We start from the raw sequence: 18,471 nt of genomic DNA on the forward strand, positions 1-18,471 counted from the left end.
CAGAAACAGTATCTCGAGCATGCAAACCCAATGTCCATAACAAAACAACAAACATGTTTTGCAGATTTGTTGTCATAACATTTGTGTTATTTTTCTATAACTAGATTCGATACTCATGTTTGTGCTGCAATGATAAAGATTAAAGTATTACGGGGTAAGGAAAGGTTTTGTCATAAAAGAGAGCATTTCTGGAAAACAACCCTCTGCTTTTATTTCCATAAAACAAATTATAATTCTGAGCATGTCAAAAACACATCTAGTTTGTATCTTGGCAACCACTGAGGCTGCATTTGGATATGGAAACACTATCAAAGAACACTTTGGTCAGAGGACATTTACAAAGATTAAACTACCTTGGAAATGTGACTGTATTAATCTGCCAGCAATTATGGGTTTCAGTTTTGCCATTTCCAAAAACGAATTAGATTACCCTTATTGGTTGGGAATCAAAGGTAATACGATTAAGACCAGGAATACGAGCCAAGCTGATGTAGCAGCCGGCTGTAATTATTGGCGGATATTGGCTTAACAAAGACAGATCGGTATCACAATACACGAGAGTAGCCAGAGCAGTTTATTACAAATGAGAACATGAAAAGCAAAGTCATTCTTTAGCTGTAAAATACCCTGCTCTTAATAACAGGGAAGTCAGTCAGAGTTGGGGTCGCTAGTGGAGCCTCGCTGATGGGGGTGCTGCAGCCCCCTCAGCACCCCCCCTTCTCGCGTCCATGTTTGATAATCAACACTAAAGAAATATCAAGTGATATACGACCATATTAGAATATTCTTCAACACTGGCGCGCAGGTTCCAACCAGAAATCAACCCAGCCTCCGCCCAATATGGGGGATTGATTTCTCCCAATGGGTGTATTGATCCGCATCAGGTAGGACACCGCACAGCCATTGGGTCCATCATCATCATCATCATCATCAATGACGCCCTACTTGCCAGAAACTCAATGGATTCAGCAGTGGAATATAAATCAAGCCATGTGGGGGACAAGGTTTGATTAATCAACTAAACCAATTTTTTTTGGAAAAATGGAATTCTATTTAGTTCACCCTAGAAGTGGCTTTCACAGAATAAAATAATAAAAGGTAGAGGTTGTGCTCTGATATCAATTATCAAGCGTGGTCAGTGGCAAAGGACTACAGGGAGACACTGATTTAATTACATCTATGATACAGTGAATTTACTCTCAGGGGCACACAGTTAAATTACTGTGAAAGCTTATTGATTTGTAAAGTGTACATTTGGAGCGGGAATGATTGGGCCTAAAAGCAGGGAAAGGCCGGTGCAAAGCGACTGCAGGCTCTTCAGCAAAGAGTCCATTCGGATGGCTGAAAATCTATACTGCCACCACAAACACAACAGAGAGGGGGTGAGACTATGTCTGCCTTTGCATGTAATTGGAAAAACATGGCCATGTAAAGCTTTCCACCGCGACTGAAGAAATAAACAAACTTGATGAATGTGCCATGTCATGACCCGATATTGATTTCCAAATATTGCATTTAACACTTTTCTTGAGAAGTAGACGTGATAAATCTTCATTCAACTCCAATATGCAGACGATTACTAACACATTTGTTGACACTGGAATATTTACCGTTTCCAAGGCGCTAATACGGCAATTTGAAATCTTAAAACGCAATTAGACGTGCAGAGATAGCACATGCAAAGAACATCAATTTGACCAGCCCCCATCCCCCCGTTGTAACACTGCCACCACTGTTTGCCTCCCCCCTCCTTTACTCCCCCCTTCTCAATATTGAAACGAGTAAACAACGCCATCTTTTCCTGCCTTTAAATGAAGATAAACGAGGACAAACTCGCCAATTAGCCTCCTTTCATCATGGGAGGGTGGTTGAAAGAGGACTTCACCACTAATGCACTCGTGGCGGTTCTTTCGCTACAAAGCTTTCCAGCATCTTCCTTTAAAATCAGGGGAACAGGAAGCGTGAATTCTTCTCCCTTGAATTAATTCACGTGTTCACTTCACAGCCTCAGATGAGCCATCCCAATGTGCTGAGGCAGCCGAAGGGGGACGGCCATTAGTGTCCACAGCCGCGCGGTTCTAATGATGATGGCTGTGGACTTGCTGTGCTCGGCATTCTGGGAACCAAGGCTCTGGTCAGGCGGGGAAGGATCCTCCAACATGTTCTTGTGAAGATAGAAGCTGCATTTACCGGGTCAAGCCGGGAACCAAATGGCTCAGAACAATATCCCTTTGATAAACTGAAGCACACGGAGCTTTGATCAAACCGGTTTCTTTCCCCTTGTTTCTCTTTTACATGTAAATGCCTTCCACTTTTAAGACCTCGGCCTTGTTATAAAAAGTAAGCAGAGCGAGGAAAAGAGCATCTACAGAAAACCAAAGCAGCTACGCTTGTTTACCGACAGACGGAGAAGCAGAGCTATGCCATCCGTTTAATGGCCCCACCTCCAGCCTCACAACACAGCAGCAGGAAACTGGAGACGTGCAGACTTATAAATCAGAGCCTGTGTGGGGGGGAAACCATTTTGATACCATGTCACCGCAAAACAAATCCCCCTCAGGTTCCTGTTGGAGCCAGTGTGGGGTCTTTAAGGCCGGGCTTTATAATGGAAGCCCCCCCCCAACTAAGAGCTGTGCTTATGGTAGGATTCATCAGTATTGGCCCCCCATTTCACAATCACAGAGGAGACAGGTAGACGTGACTCCACCGGCAATACAGACCCCCAGGAACAGCATGCCTTATTTTATTATATATGTTGCATCGTTGCAGAAGATCAGGTCAGAATCATTTCATTGCCATTTCTGTAGCTTTGTGCATATCAATAAAACCTTTGAATTGAATCTCTGGATACATGAATCATCTCACAGGTTTCCCCTATCAGTGTCTTGGCACCAAATTGCAACTGAAGTAATCTATCTAGTCACTTTTCAGATTGAACATGTGCTCTTTTATTAAATAAACTAAACGCCTATGTTATTTATCCAGTGCATGTTTCAGTGTCCACTGCTCTGCGTATTCACATTCTCCCAGCACCCTGCCAAGGCAGTACACCTAGGGGAAACACTGGACCGTAGAAGAATATTACAGCTGTATCGATAAGTCGATTGACAGAAAATAATAGGCAACTTTTTTGATAATTGATTAAGCGTGCAAATCATTTCTTATATACAAAATGATAGATATCATGCTTTCTGACTCGCAAATGTGAAGATTGGGATTAGAGACTGTTCCGTTTTATTAAATCGAAGGGAGAATATCTTTGGGATTTTGAATGATGAAACCGTACGGTTAAAAAAAACATATTGGACGTTCTGAAAGGGGGTTTTAATACTTTATAGACTAATCTATTGCTTTAGAAAATTATCACGAGAATGGAAATCATTGTTATCTGTGGCTGTAATGAATATCCATCAGTCACACCACTTGAAGTGTTCCCCTCATCTCTTAGTTAGCATGCAGTCAAAAGGATGATGTGGGCGGGTCCAGGCCTGGCAGATTATTTTATCTTTTACTAATTCTTTCTGTCACAGCTGTTCTACCATCTGCATTAGACGACCACGAAGCACATTTGGATTACAGCTCCAACAGCAGCCAGTATTAATGTGTGTCAATTGCAGTGTAATATTTCAAAATAAGTCATTGACTGTGAAAGTTGTACAGTTTTCGAACAATGTATATCTGAATAATGTATCGTTCTGAAATGTGTTGCTGAAACAGTGTCGGGTAAAAGAGTCCCTGAAGTACTTTACATCTCCCCCATGCAGTAGATCAAAACAGCACTGCTGTTATCCCTGTATGAATCCCCCTCTCTTCACTCTGATGCTAACATGCCTCTGTCAACTTACAAACCGTCTCTTTGTGAAGTTAAGACACACTCCCACACACACTGAAGAACCCTCATTGTTTTCCCACTCTACTTGAATAGTCCTTCACACTCTTGCCGTGTAGCGAATAGCAGGAAGGATGTTGTTTACTTCACGACTGAGAGCCGAAACCAACCCAGAGGAGGAGCAGCTTCGCTCCAAGCAGGGTTGGGAGATAAGGGGTTGTGTAAATGGGGAGAAAAGAGTGTCCACTGTTGCAAAAAAAATCTGCATGAAGCTTCTTTGAGAGCCAGCAAAGTGTGTCCGCGCTCACTGCGAGGAATGCGGACGCTTCTATTATGAAGAGGGGAAGTGTCTGCCAGAGGACTGCCCTTCAGATAAAGGCACAATGCACAGGGGTTAATAGCAGCGCTTCTGGCACACTTTCCACCCCGGCCAAAAGTCCCATCGCACTGAGGGGCTCAAGTATTAATAAGGCCTCCGCGTGTTGGTAACGACATTCGAGACGGATAACGGAGGAAAGACCTGCCTGTGACCTTCAAAGTCTCAGCACCTCTTCCACTGAACCACAGGAAGAAGAGAAGCCATCTGTAACTGTGGTTTGGCTGCAAATAGGGAACCGGGGAGTGCTCGTTGCTCAGGGATACGGTCCAAATGTCCCGACAGCAGGTGAGTTACACCGCGCGGCCGAGCCAAGGGGCCTATACAACACCAGCTCAACAAGGAGGTATGAATACACACCCTGGGAGAATCAGACTGGTGGACGGACATTTATGAGGGGCATGTTGGTCGGTGCCTCACACACCTCGCACTCTGAAAGCACACACCCATGACGCAGGCTGCGAACTGTGCCTCAGCTGGGGCAAGCGGTTGTTAGAAGGGGATTACTGAGGTGTAACATGGTTTAAAACAGGAGGTATGAATTTCTTATCTTCAGCGAAGGGAAAGCGCACGTGAATTCATCTGCTGTCAAAAACTGACAGCCCTCAAGGCTAATGGTGTCAATTATTTGTGCTTTCTGGGGTGATCTCTGCAAACAGCCTGTGTCAAACTGTCATCCCGTGAGAGCCATGGCCCCAGAAATTATCATGACCCCTGCGGAGCTGGCAGCCTCTTGTTTGACTATTTTTGTAAGGTGGATAAATCACACGGGGGTGACATCAACATGACTTGAAAGGGCTCGAGATTAATACATGTATTTCTCAAGTGGAAACATGCGCTACGCAGGGGTTATTCCACTTGTAGTGCCACCAGAAATACAGGGGATATTGAGCCCCCTTTTAGCCTCGGAGGACTAAGTCTGCATTACATTACATTACATTGCATTTAGCTGACGCTTTTATCCAAAGCGACTTACAATAAGTTACAAGTAGGGTTGCCAGAAACTGACCATGATCAAAATAGATTATTCGGCAGCCCTGGCGAATAATAATCGATTAATCGACCGACCGCCCCCCGCCCCCCCCAATGCTATTATTAATAGAGGCTGTAGCCTGTATTATTAATAGCAGCATTGCAGTAAATAAATTGTGCATGCATCGCGCATCTTCAAATGGATGCACTCAACACGCATTGCTGAGGTTGAGCTGTGATAGACCAACGTGTTTTCGCAGAGCTTGCATTTAACTTCCTTTGCACTTGTAAGTTCGAAGTAGTTCCACGAGGAGGAACTCTTTTTACCTGCCGCTTTGTTCATCTTTAGTCGCACGTGTGAGGGAGAGGGGGGGTGGGGGGGGGTCGGTGTGTAGCGTGCTGCAGCAGCAGTCTGCTCTGCACGCAGGCTTCCTCCAAGTTTACAGTAAAACAAACTGGTGGTGTGACCAATGGCCATTTACAATTATTAATACTATTACTATTATTAGCATTAGTCTATATTTTGGTTGAAACTAAGCCAGAAAAAAATAAAAAAATACATAAATAATAATAACAAAAGATAAAAAAAGATATAAATAAAATCGATTTTTAAAAATAATATTCGATTATGGAGACTGTAACGAATAATCGAATAATCACTGGCATCCCTAATTACAAGTCAATCTGTAATATCGTGGAAGACAATCCCATAGTGTAAAGGAAGGCTACGAATTGTCGATTATTCTCTCGATTAGTTATTTGGTCTTTTACCACCAGTTTAAGAAGTCAAGTGTACCGCTATAGAGCAAATAAACCATGACATGTTCACATTCAAACAGAGAATTTGGAGGTTGTTTTATTCCAGTACTTAACTGTGTGGGTATTTGTTATTCAGAACACCTTTTCGCTCCAATTCTCTCTCCTTAACTTCAATTAACTCGTGAGAAAAGCCATCACGCATGACTGACCAGAGTCTAATCTGCAGTTTAGAGAGAATTGGTGAGACACAAGTGGTCTGCGGCTGGTGGACGACAGCACACTATAAAACAAAGTTAGACTGCCGTTCACTGAATAATAATCCTGCTTCTGTTATCGTCCTCGGCAGTAAGGCAAGAAAATTAGAGGCAAAGCTGGCCGCCCAAACTCTGTCACTCAAGAAAATAAATCACCGCCGCATGAAGCCAATTTAAATGCAAATGTCCGTGTTTAAGACAAGCTGTCTACAGTACCGCATATCAAGGAGCCGTGGTGCCGAAGAATTGTACAAGAAAAAGACCACCCCGAAGACCTTTACCGGGAAGACGACACAGCCTCGGGGCTTTTGTGACACATCCACAGGAAACCGGACGGTCAGCAGAGAGCCAGAGGACTGAGAATCCATCCGGAGGAAAAGAAGCCCGTGTCACGTGAAGACCGACGGGAGATCGTTTCCAGGCCGAAGACCAGGATATCAAAATAGGATTGCTGGATCACCTCTATTGATCTGTTTTTGTTTGTCAAAGCCATTGCTTCAAGCCCTTGAGCCAGTTAAAATTGGCAAAGCTCTCGCACTGAAATGGTGTCGGGTCTCGCCCATACACAAACGTAAGAATTTTGATAGAGCTCATAAATTCTGGCTCAGACCGATGTGGTTTCTGGTTCAACCTGAGCAGGGAGTGAACTACTGCAGAATGTGGTGAAGCCAGAACAGATTCAACCCAGATTACTACAACAGCCTGCAGATGCTGTTTTACTGGAACCAGAGGCCTGAGGAAAAACCAGCCGTTCTGTTCGGTGTTGTTCTCGTGTGAATTCTGCCTCTGACGATTTGTAAGCAAGAGTAATAAAACCCCAGATGCATCCACATTGATGAGTTGACACCTAAAATAAGTTATACTAAGCTGCAGGGAACTGTTCCTATCCACAAAGTACTTGTTCCTGTTAATCAACAGGATTAATCGGAATCAAACATCTGTGTCTACTCCACATCTGCAACTCTCCAACATGAACAATGTCATCGTTACTTCCCTACACTCGTCCTCGAGGAGGTTTTATTCTAGGGTTGTGCATTTTGTTTGGCGCCAGTGTATTGAAGATATTTGTCTTTCTGCTCTGGAGATGTAGAACACACAATGCACCAAAATACAATGTTTTCTCACTCTTGGGATTAGAGGAGAGGAAACGACCCTGCAGCTGTATTTCTGTGAAGGAATAAGGAGGAACGGATGCTATTTAAAAAGAAAAACCTTATAAGACTTGAAGGAAGAATTCGTCAGTCCGACAGCGAAACTATTGCCATGGGTTTTCAGAAGAGAAATGAGGTTCAATAAAACAAAGGCTTTTTTTTGTTCGAATTCCTAAAAAGGAAAATAATTGTAAACGAGTCTGAGTGTTTGGTATTTCATAATGAGCACTCGACTGAAAATTAGACCAACTCTTGTCGTTGTTTTCGGGAAAGGCTGCTCTACACCGATTAGCTAATGCAATTACACCGTACTTAGACCTCCACAGCCCTCTTGTTTGTTCCGACGAGTCCATTTGTGACTAAAATGCTTAATAATTCAGCACCAAGCTATTTTCTTCAAGCTGCTACATCCTACCCGCTCTACCTAGCCATACTGAGAGCCTGCAACTGGTCTCCTTATGCCCGCAGAACCCCCCCCCCCCAACGGTCATTAAAACTCCACTGTCAACTGCAGAACATGTTACAAGGTGAGATCGCTTGGAATCTAATATGAGGCCATAAAAACATGCTGCGCTCGAAGTCTCGGTTCCTGCTCGAAGGGTCTGGTGCTGTAAAAGTAATGAGGTCGAAAAGGTCTGCGGTTCATAGCTGGTGGTCCGCGGGTCGCGCTTTTAAAAAGAAAAAAAATGGAGAGTGGGGCTCCCCCAAGCTGATGAATTGATTTGGATTGGTACCAGCTTGGCAAGAATCTTCCTTTCAACATGCGCTCAGTGTGGGGGTGAGTACATTAAGAAATACACGCTGAGATTTGGCTCTTGAGGACGTCTGCGAAGACTCTCACAAAGTGTCACAACATTAAAGCTGCTGTCATGAGGGAGATAATTAAGTTCTGACACCCAAGTATGCACTGCTCTGTCCTTGGAGAAAAATACTACAATGGTGTACACATGATGGCCAATTACTATAAATAATAAGACAATCTTTAACACCAGGCTCTCCTTTTAAGGTAAGATTATGAATAAAGGGTCTATAAAACCCGGTGTGCCCATTAAGGAACAAATATATGACTTTTTCCTTGATTCTTTTTACAAACTAAACTTGAATTGGTGTGAAATATTATACAAACTTACATAGTGTCAAGATGATACACCCTAATGATGTCGTATAGCAAAAGAACAACGTTGTATTTGCAGCTAAATACTTCAATGGTGAGACAATTGCCAATAACAACACAATGTTTAACACCAGGCTCTCTTTCTAAGGTTAATAGTATGAATCAAATGTCTTACATCCTGTGCACCAACTGGAAGTAGGATAACCCAGTTTCCTTGATTCTTTTTAGGATTGCTAACTTGGCTAATTGAATCAGTGTGAAATCTTATACGGACATTCATAGTACCCAGATGATAAACCCTATTGATGTCCGTCACCCCCTGACTTTTCTTTGAGCACAAGTGTGTGCTTGTGCCTCGCCACGTCCCGCCGACTCAGGGAGGAGAAATCGGCGGAGCTGCAGCTGAGAAAAGATTGAGTGTGTGAGGAAGTCAGCGGATTGGTCAATCTGGACCAATCCACGGACGTAACGTAACGGCTCCGCGGACGTAACGTAACGGCTCCGCGGATTGGTCCATTTTGACCAATCCACGGAGGGGTTGTCGTTACATCACTTGGTTCCCGGAAGAAACAAATGGAAAAAGAACACGTCCAACGAGGCGTTCTGGGGCAGCAGACAGGTATTTTCTGTGTTAGAGTTTTACTCGCTACAGGGTGCACTTTGAGGGTTTGTGACTCTGCAGTAGGGCTGAACGATATATCGTGTCATGGCGATAACCGCGATATTCACATCGCAGGGACGTGCGATTTAATTAAAAAAATGTAATAATATATTTTTTTCTCATTTAGGACGTGCGATATTAAGTAGGCAAATTAACTCAAACACGTCATGTTACAATTATTTTGCTGCTTGCTACAAAAGGAAAACTTGCGCGGCTCTCATGGCAGGGGTACTGGAGTGAGTGACATGCAGGCTCTGCATGCACAGCCAACCAAAAAATGTGCGAGGCACAGGAGGACAATACCGGCGAGAATGAAGATTTACTTCCAAAAAGAAAAGCAACATCTGCCATCTGGAACTATTTTGGACACAAAAAGGTTCTTCTCTTCTTCACTCACAGATGAACCCCCTTATTTGAGGGTAAGCAACATGCATTATCATGACATGTTGGATCATGACTTAAGGTATGATGAGTCAACCAGTTAAGATCCAGACGTCCGTGACTAAACGGTCATCCGGTTAAATATAGTTAAAAAAAACGCAATATATATCGCAGGGGGAAAAAATATCGCAATGTCAGTTTTTTTCAATATCGTGCAGCCCTACTCTGCAGACCGTTTACATGCACCTTCATAACACACAAGGGGACGGGTTATAACCGTAAAGCATGACTCGGGACCTTTAACACCAAGCCATCTCTTTTTAAAGGTTAACATTTTTGAATAAACGGTCTTTAAAATCGTGTGTACCCATCAGAAACAAAGATGGAGTAAATGATGTCTGCACACTCTCCAGCTATTATCTGACCTACATGACAACTTGGGATGAAATAGAAAATGAAACTGCTTCAGCTGTTAAAGGATTATGCTTCTTGCTCATGTGTTCGTCCACTTAACAAATCGGCCACTCCAGCAGCCGATCCTCTTTGTTTCAAGATTCTAAATCACGCTTGATCTGCCGTCTAATCTTCCATTCGGAGGATAGTGCTGTGCTCGACTCGGGGCCTCACCGGGCCAGTAAACAGGCTCTTACTATGCAGGGCAGGCACCCGGCTCACATGTTCACACCGAATCTACACACATGGAGCTGGACTGGCTTGGGGCTCTCCCAGAAGTCCACTTACAGTACCCAACGGAGCCCGACACGCTGTAATGAAGTCTCCGGGGAAGCGCATGGACAGAGCACTGCTGCGGCGGCACACCGACACATACTGCTCACCTACTTCTAGGCACACGGTTACAGCTCTTAGGGGATACATTATCTCATACAGATGATCGAGTGCCACCACACATTCTTGACATTTCTTTCCGATTATGCAAAGAGAGCGTCGTTTCAATTCTTGAACATTCATTTGCTGACTTCCTTTGACCCTTATAAAGCTGACATTTTGGAATGTTCATATAAGGCAAGCACAGGTGTACCTATTAACATGATGGCGCTTTATTAAGGCAAGCTCGTTCCTGGATCACTGTCGAAGCTTAATGGGACCCGGGGGCAACGTTAACCAAAGAGTAAGGTTCCCATTTGCTTTTTCGACTATGAAAAGGAAGTCTTCTGTCAAAATAACGGTTTATTTGACTTTTAGTTTCAATATCATAGAAGAATATTACTATTTTTCGATTCGTTGTACGCTGCCATCTATTGTTTGCAATGCTACACCATGACAATCTCTTGATCCGACATCTTTGTCTCGACTAAAACTGGACGAGTATGAAATATTTTAGATTCATAGTCACGATATACAACATGAAGTTAAAAAAGGGTTGTTTTTTGGTGAAATGTTTTAACTGTTTGATTGCCATTCAATTTGCTGCAGATATAAATTAGCCCTTCAGAATAAAGGGTATTAACTCCAGGTATGTAGTGACTTCATCAGATCAACAGTTTACATGAACAGCTGTAAAATATCATTCCTATTTAGTCCATGCTGTACTCTTTGTTAAATGTTAGTCTTGAACATGGTCCACTTTATACCTGCAAAACATCACCATGGTAGCGATGACACTGTTTAGGTTAATGGTAGCTGGTTTTCAACAGAACCTCTTTTTTAGTTTTCACTGTCACAATGTATAAGTATTAGGGTTCCGTGGATGTGGCACAAGGTAACAAAGACAGTCGACTAGATGAGTATACATGAAACTCCAGAGTTATGTGTACACGTTGTCCTTAATCAAGTATAGTAACAACGTATCTTGGGTGGAAATTACTCAATTAAAAAAGATAATCGAGAATCAATTTGCCGCTCAGTTTAAAATGATTGGAAATCTTTTGAAAAGGTTTCGGGGTGGAGTTCCATTTGAACCAAAAAAAAAGCAATTTGCGGTTTCAGAAAACACTGATTGACAATCCCATTACATGACCTGGTGAACAGTACCAGGCCCGCAGAGGTGTGCTTCTGTCCCGGTACGTCCTCCGTGTCCCCTGCCTGTCACTTGTGTCCTCCTTCATCCTTGGTGCCCTTCACTTTCATGTCCCTGGGGTCCCCCTTGCAACCTTATCCACGCAGCCACACAATACCCTTCATGGGACACAAAGCCAATGATACCAGTCTCCTCGATTCCATTCTCCACATTCGTCACTTTTATTCCGACGGTCTTTGTCTGCCTTACCTCTGTCTGCATGACTTATCCCAAATTGAGCCTGCAATTGAAATGGAAAGCATCCCTGTATTCCAGTGACTATAGGGCAATAACTTCTTACTCTTTGAGGCATATATGTCATGTGTCTTGTCCCTTGGAGAACCGTACTGCCGTGTTGCCCTTTTCACATCGTTGTTTACCATAAGCACTGAATCTTGAGGATTATTACCCTCTGATTCAACTCCAGCGTTATACATCTGAGCGGGCAATGCACAAACGGGGACAAAACAATTGAAAAATGTGTTGCAGGCGGACAGCCACGTGCATCAGGATTAGAATTCTTCTCATAAAACACCATCTTATTGTCTCTCTATAGTGGTTATGGTTTTCATGTGAGCGTAACATCATTTTATTAATTAAACGTGAAACAATTCTAGAGCTAAATGAGACAGAATAACGGTACATGTCACCGCCTTGGCACTGAATCCAACAGAGGATGTGATAAACACATTCATAAACAGCCTTGGGGGACGATACAAACACAACAAGTGGTGACTGTGTACATGTTGTCACTTGGGTGTAACAATAACGTTTCTGAAATATATGAAAGACGTGAAAAAGAACAAGTCAAGTCGCTGGCAGCGAGCAGCAATATGTCAGGGTGACATGTGTCAGCTTTGAGAAACCTCGTACAGCAGAAAAAGGACAGTGACAGGCTGAGCGATACCTCCAGGCAGGGATGTGGCGAAACACACCGTCAGTACTGGCTACCGACCGCTCGTTCATTCACCCTGCTGGGAAGAAGTGCTGAACGTACGAGATAACGCTGACCTCACTGAAGGTTCGTCCTTTACTGATTCATTGTGCGTGCAGGCGGAGTATCCATTGATCACGTTCACCCAGTGGCCCCGATGATGCAGTGTGCTGCTGAATCAGAAATAAACCGTGATACTGTTGATCAGCGCCTCTTATCTCTTTCACGTTCTCTCCCCTCCCCCGCCAGAGGGAATCAATCCAGCACTCCTGCATCTCTCCTCTGAACCAATCACAGGTATCATAAAAACAAATCTGTCAAATAAACAAGCCAGAGATCAGGCAAGGGAATGAATATTTCATGTAACCAAACACATTTCCAGAACATACCGGCTAGAATTTGCCTTTCCGGCTGTCACCGGAGTCAGACATGAAAGCGGGGGGGCTTGAGGACTGCGGCACTGCAGCACTCTCAACTCCGCCTGCAGCATCAGGAGCATGAGTCCTCCCCACTGTAATGGCTTGTAGTGCGGGAACCTGAGCTGAACCTCAATTAGGGCCCGGGTACTTGCTAGGCTCCACACCTTCCTTACGTGTTTGCAAGGTACTCCGGAGAAAGCACTCAACGCTGCCATGTATCAGCGCAATGCTTACACTTGATATCCCTTTACCTGTTCTCACTGCGAGAGCAACCACAATGCATGTATTAAAAGCAGCTACACCTTTAGATCTTACGGTGATAACAGGGAGGCAGACAAGGACACTTAGACAGAACCACAGATTCACTCCTGCTCACGGTTGTCAGGCTGCTCCTGTTAATCTCAAGAAGCGATCCGATACAGCAGATCCAATCCGACGGACTGAATGAGAGGCTGAACTCACATCGCCGATAAGAAACGCCTCCACGACACCATGTGCACAGACGAACGTTAAAAAGGGTTTGAATGCAAAAGGTGAAATGTATCAGAAACCCTCTCGATCACATTCATGTCCTGGTCTTAACTGGCTCAGCTCGCTTTGAGGCTGGCGGCCTCTGAATCTTGATACGTGCATCCGTCAGTGTGCACCGTTAAAGGCCAGGTGGACAAAGCCCCGGCACAAAGGAAGCTCTCTGTGTTTCTCCCTTTCTTCTTTTCACTCTCGACCCCTACCCCTCCAACTGAATGCACGACTGTAAGTGCAAACATGTCTGTTGCAAAACAAACACTGTTATGACCCAGTAGAGACATCAATCACATCTTCATGCACTTCCTGCCACTTTGTGAAGCTTGTGAAGAAGTAACCACGGCGAGGTGTGAGCTCACATGTTATCACTTGCCTGTGTGACTAAGATGTAATCTGTGTGCTGCTAAATGTCTTAATGGTGCAGCTACCCTGTTTTAGCACCCTAATCATGTCAGATTAGATTTTAATGTCCCTTTGATGACATAACAATGATTAATGAGCATGTCCAAGCACTCGGAGACTTATATTTCATGCTTTTGCTTGACGTCCTCATTGATCCATTTTCTCCTCACGTTCACAATCTATTTATCGTTTTCTAATCTTTGTGCACAACATCTCTTGCATCTGCTCTGTAAGAGGAATCCCTCCTTGGCTGCTCTTTCTGAGGTTTGAATTGTTTATTTCTTTAGATGTATCTTTCATTACATTTCATTTAGCGGTTTTATCCAAAGTGACTTACAATAAGTGCAATATTGCTTTATTAAAGTTTGGTTGAGTTTTCTCCTATTGGTATTGAGTCTGAATATGTCATATGCTGTTCAGATTGTGAAGCCCCTTGAGGTTATATAAATGGAATGAACACCCCTAAACATATTTACAGCTTCTGTAACGGGCTGTTTCTCGTCACATGCGCTGACATTTGCTAGTAGCTGCCCTAATATACGAAGAATGAGACGGCTACAAAGGATGTTCTGTTTCCTGCATTTTGTAATCGGAATGATTAAAGGGATGAAAAAGGTCCATGAAATGCGTCAGGTCGGAGCTGCATATTAAGTGGTGGCTGACATGGACCGGCCCGGGAGATGCTCGACACTTTGCTTGTCCAATTACTGGCGCTCGCTCAAATTGTTTGGTGAGAAGCATTCGACCTACTTCTGGACACAAAGCACCACTGCCCTGAATGCTGAGAGGCTGGGGACCACGTGTGATGACAAGTGCCATTAGGGGCTCTTGTCTTTGGACGGGAATTGACATGCAGCCAACTTACCTGAACGTAAACGGGTGGGACTGATGGCACCACACACATAGGACCGCCCCCTCTCGACGAGCGGCTTGAGATGACTCCAATCACAAATGGCAGTCTGACCTTCAGAAGGTCTTTGTGTTTCAAATTAAGCAGCAGGATCATGATGAGGAGTAGCAACACCACTTGATACATTAGAAGTGTTATTGGGAAAGTGTACCACAATCTGTGCTGTACACAATATAGGCCACGCTGTTGTGAGCAATAAAGAGAAGCATCAAAAGGAATAGAAATATTAAATTATGGGAAAACTATGAAACATTTCCGTGTTTCCTGGGAGTCCCTCAAAGGCATGATCTATAATGAGACACACAACAACACTTGAGTATTTCAATTTACAGCACTTCCACCAAAGAGTGTGAACAAATTAGCATAGCTTGTAAATATTCATACTGAGGGAATCACTGCGAAGCCACGTGAGATATATCTGGTCCTTGAATGCAACACGTCAAGAACACAAGCCTGATGCACAATGCCCATAAATTACCAAAGCTCGCGGTAACCACCACAACTCTTCTGATTGAAATGTCCCTGTAATGGGATTTTAATCGCACTCATTGAAGCCTCATCACTCATTCTAATCTTGTGTCACGCATGCTCTGCACTTCAACAGAAATGCATGTGATGAAGAGCAATTTCCTCAATTGTGGAAAAGGATTAAAGAAATAGGATGTGTATTTTCTCTCAAATGAATATGTTCGTGCTCTTTGTCAGAGGTGTCAGCTGAGATGGAAAAACAGCAACAGAAATGATCCAGAAATACGGACTTTTAGCGCTTTCTAGAGCCACGCGATAACACCACTTTCTACTACAAGAATACATCTGCTGATATTGTATGGAAATTATGAAACGTCAGCAGGGCTTTTACAAAGATGTCTGTTCATGCATTTTCCTACTTAACACTATTATCCCCTGTTCCTGTCACATTCGGATGGAAATTATGCATTTATTTCCAAAAGAGAATGCATTCACCACATTGGATGACTGGGTATGATTCAGTCCTGCGGTTCAGTGTTCAGCATGAGAGCCAGTGATAAACAGGCTTAGATCATTACTGTGTAATGTAATGGCCAGAGTGCTGTTAAATAAGAAGGATGGCACATGCTGATCTGCAGGCACTGATTATTTTCAAGCACCACAGGCAAAATATGAATACGTGATACTCAGAATGACATTATCCACACATTAACTCTAGTGCCCTTGCTTCAAGTACTTTCATTTAAATTGAAAACGGTCTGAGAGCTTAATGCTGTTAATTTGTGTTAAAAAGTGGAATCATTTAGCTTTTGCTGTACACGTGTTTTAAGCTAGCAATGGTTCATCTCCCAGATCACTGTTCATGATGAAACTGTAAGTCTAGTTGTTATTCCACTCGTGAAAAACTGATGAAAATATAAAAGCAGTCGTGACTACTCTTCCCTTTAACTATTTCACCTCTTTTCATCCTCTTTTTTTCATTGTATTCAACAACCACCTGCCGTGAAGAGTCAGTCCGTACAGGTGCGTGCTCAAATCCTAATACCAATTGAGAGCTCCGTGTTCAAAGCGAGCTTACATTTGTAACAAGTGCCTCAACTCAAAAACACTCATATGGGCAAAAAACATGTGAGAATATGCAATTGTATCATTATAAAAACACAGCAATTGTAAATAACTTACCTTCAGGTGCAACTAATGTCGTGGCAGCCGTTCAGAAAGTTGTATTTTCTCCACCGCTGGATGGAAGAGTGCGGAGGGAGGTTCGCTCGTGCACGTAACGGTACTTCGCCTCGAGACCCTCCCTCCTCCCGTGGATGCTACTACCGCTCACCCCCCGCCTCTGTCAGGAAAAAGTAATAGCAGTTTCTTCTTCCTCCTCCTCCTCCTTCTCCTCCTTCTCCACAAAGACGGACTCAAAGAATAGAAGGGACCCTATCGCAGTCAATAGGTTTTACAAAACCCCATGGCAACGCAGAAAAACCGCGAGCAACTTCCCCGCGTTGTGACCGGGTTAAAGCCTCCCCACCCAGCCCCCCAAACAGTGACAGCGACATTATTCCCAAGCCCCGGAATGAGCAGGTTTAATGGGGGGAGGCGGAGAAGAGGGTACCGCTAAACTACTCAAATATGGATGAGGAAATAACACTTAAATTCAGTGTAGGTCCAGTACATTATTGACTTCAAAGACACGTATTTAACCCAGTGGGGGAAGCAGTTACTTAGTTATCACTTAAGTACAAGTGGCAAATTGTAAATATAAAAAAATAAAAGTCCTGCATTGAAAATCTTTCTTACGTGAAAGTCAAAAAGTATTAGCATCAAAATAAAGCCTACTTACAGTACCCAAAGTAAAAAAAAGTAGTGTCACAAGTTCGACACACTCCTTTCATGTCATTTCAGATCCCGCCTTCCTCCAGGCAATCAGCTGATTCCCCTCACCTGCTACTCATTCCCTCATTAGCTCCACGGTATAAATACCACACTCTCACTTGTCCTCTGTCAGATTGTATTGTGTGTTTTACCAAGCGCTCCAGAGGTTACCGTCATGTTGGCCTAGTTCTGTTCTGACTGGTTTTGACCCTGCCAGTCTGATTTTGGACCTTGAGTTTCCTGCCTGCCCCTTTATTGGATTTGTTTGCGTGACTGCTGGATTTCCTGGTGTTGACCCTGCCTGGCTGTCCCTGACCTGAATACACCGAACCTTTCCTGTGAACGTGACAGTAGGCTACTCGATATGTTTCAGAATGATATAATCGCTGAATTGCCATCACAGCTGGTTATGGTGGTGCTATTTTAAATTATTTTTTATTTTTTAACTATTTTCAATCATAAATCATATTTTAAGTGTAGCATTGAAGTATATTATTTGGCCTATTAGTTTAAGTTTTCAATCTCTATAAATAATTATTTTTTATTTTACTAAAATGTTTTCATTTTACCGATGACCAAGTGTAGCTGCATGCAACATAAACTCTGCCTCCGGCCTACCACCACCTCTACCCCTCAATTTTTCTAAAGAAAACATGTTTTAAATATTGTGTGAACTGCTTATCTAGAAGTGATTATTGTGAATAATAACTGTTTGATCGAGCAGCCTTATAATGAGAAGGGTATGGTCAAATATTGCACATACGTAACTGCCAGAAGTATGACCCATAAAGTGCTAAGCACAAAGCACACACACTTTAGGAGATAATAGTGTATGGTTGGAGATCATCAATCAAGTCCGGACCCTCTGTGGAAACTCAATGGCCACCAAATGTATTATTATGCCTCAAAGATATGCCTTGCTTTCTGCTACCCTCGCTGGTTGAGTGATTTTGTGACATCACAACGTGTTTTCACAGAACTAACAGTCACACAGCTGTTCCTAATAACACTAACAATGGCTTTGTTTACTCGATTAACAACACTTGAGCATTTTTTGAAAAATAATTGTTGTGTAAAGATTTGAATCCACAAACCCACAGCATTGAGAAAGGACTTTTCTGTGAAGTAGGACTCATATTGTGACCAGAAGTAACACTTTAGAAAATAAGAATATTTGCATGTTCATTTATCCTCAATGAGGGAGTAATGTGTGTCCTTCAATGTTTAGTACAGATGAAAATATACTTGGCGAAAACAGAGAAAACAGTCAAATGAGGAAAAGATTACTAGGATTTGCAGAAATTCAGCCTATAAACCTTATTCAAAATCAAATGAAGAGAAGCTTTTTACATTAACATATTTTACGTACAGCAGTATATCTGTTTGGAGGTCAATTAGCCAATAATATTAGCTTAACTACATTTTTA

The 18,471-nt window shown here is 43.0% G+C and overlaps 1 protein-coding gene across 1 annotated transcript in view; it reads right to left on the bottom strand.

Annotated features, from left to right (window-relative positions):
* chl1b (cell adhesion molecule L1-like b) overlaps nt 1-16,758 on the bottom strand; it is an 83,737-nt gene extending 66,979 nt beyond the window's left edge. Inside the window, exon 1 of the mRNA XM_034084162.2 lies at nt 16,355-16,758. The gene's annotated coding sequence lies outside the window, so the exon portion shown is untranslated. The remainder of the gene's footprint in view (nt 1-16,354) is intronic.
* Between the last annotated feature and the right edge of the window lie 1,713 nt (nt 16,759-18,471).

The sequence above is a fragment of the Pseudochaenichthys georgianus genome, chromosome 5 (assembly GCF_902827115.2).
Source record: "Pseudochaenichthys georgianus chromosome 5, fPseGeo1.2, whole genome shotgun sequence".
Lineage (NCBI taxonomy): Eukaryota > Metazoa > Chordata > Actinopteri > Perciformes > Channichthyidae > Pseudochaenichthys > Pseudochaenichthys georgianus.